Below are 2,044 nucleotides of genomic sequence, written 5' to 3' on the forward strand. Positions count from 1 at the left end.
ATATATATAAAAAAACATTTCATTTTATTTAACAAACATTCACAATCTACCCAAAATATTTAAAGAAAACAATTTTAAAAAAATAAAGAAGAAAATAAAAACTTTTTAAATATATTTTATGTACATTTTGAAATATTCAATTAATTATGAAATAAATTTTAGCAGACAAGAAAATTAGATTTATCGTGTGGCTACTATAATATTAATTGACCGGATAGTTTTCCGATTGCCACTTATACCGTCAACTGATAACGCACTGATATCGAATTTTCCATCGAATTTTCCGTCGAGGGTACACGGCTAATGCAATTATCCTTAGGTTAGTCAGGGTTGGGTCGTAAGGCGGCCACCTGCTCTCCTCTTGTATTTATATTCGTAGTTTCCAACTGGTGAATCTTTCAATGAAAGCACATTAAAGCACAGTCGGTTGTATATTTGTAAAATTTAATTTCCGCCGAGGCAACGGCCCGAGCAGATAGGACATCGCAGGATGCTCGTCTCCTCTACCTGAGCCTTTTCAAAGGCTTTCCATTTCCGAATAAATTTCGCCCCGGCGCCCACCCACCCACCAACCTCCCCCACGACGCTCGCCCTGCACAGTATATTTCAATTACTTTTAATTTCTACGATATCTGGAGCTTTTTCAGCGAAACGCACCCGAAATGCAAATGAGCCAAGCAATTACTCACAATGTAAGTGAGTACGTTCGTGCTCCAAAAATATTACTATAATAAATGCGCGATCACGATTTAACAATTGAATACATTTCCAATATTATTTATTTCATTGCTAATAAATTGTGTACATACATATGTTTGTATGTACATATACATATATGCGCATAAAGTACAACTTCAATACAATTCATCGAACTTCGAAGACTTCAAATGAACAATTTTTCTCCCCTCTACTCCGTATTCTATCAGAGATTGGAAATAATTAATAATTGGAAATAAACTTTCATTTCGGTGAATACAAAGTTTTTTAGAAAAAGTAATAGTAGATATTAAATCAAGGGATTTCAGTCATACATTGCACTTCGGCCTCTTTTCCGTACTAATAACACAGTAAATAAATTATGACCATATGTGACTGTGAAATTGTAGTTCAAGTGAAAATATATTTTAACTGGCGTTTCAGTGAAATCATAACCAGTTACATTTTCAGGGTTAGTTTTATTCATTTAAGATTAGATTGTTAGGGTTGGTATTATTTAAGGGTTAGGATAGGTTAGGTTAAGTAAGAGTTGGCCCTATTCATTTAAGATTGGGTTGTTAGGGTTAAATTTATAGAGTTAAACGTTTTAGATTCATTGTTTGATACATTTTCACTGCTTGATTTGGTGAAAATATATTGTCACTTGAAATATGCTTTCACTGTAACCGATGTACTATATAAAACGATTTTTCCTTGCATTCAGTCTTGCATGTGTAGTGTTGTTCCGAGCTGTTGACATATGTACAGTTCTCGATAATATAAATGGGTTATATAAAGGAAATCTTTAAGTTTTCTGGAATCTTTAGAAATTAAGAATCTCACTTTGCATATTGTAACTGTAAATAAATTGTACTTTGGAGAGTACCCAAAAAAACTTCCTCAATTATTTTGAGAAAACTGAACAAACGCTCTTTAATCTTTCACTTTCCAGTGCAGGCAAATGAAAATATATTTCATCATTTTTAAAAAATGTGAATTTTCCTCTTCTTTAAATAATTAAATGCAAGTATCTACTATTTTTCGAAACTCTATCTTGTACGTAATAACATTAAATATCCATTTGATGTTTCATCTTATAATATACATACAATATTTTCGTGCAAAATGTATTCCAGCTGATAGTGCGGTATAACGCTAAACCTATGAATGTATATCGTGTGAAAATTTGACGGGAAAATCTCGGTTATTTATAATCAATAAAGCGTCTTCTTAAGCCGTCATCAATTTTCAAATAGATTTTTCTTTTTTTCACTTAACTGTATTTTCCAACGGCATCGTAAGGGGAAATTTTAAACTCGGTCGAAGGTAGAGGGAAAGATACGAAGCT

The sequence above is a fragment of the Arctopsyche grandis genome, chromosome 8 (assembly GCF_051622035.1).
Source record: "Arctopsyche grandis isolate Sample6627 chromosome 8, ASM5162203v2, whole genome shotgun sequence".
NCBI classification, from domain to species: Eukaryota; Metazoa; Arthropoda; class Insecta; order Trichoptera; family Hydropsychidae; genus Arctopsyche; species Arctopsyche grandis.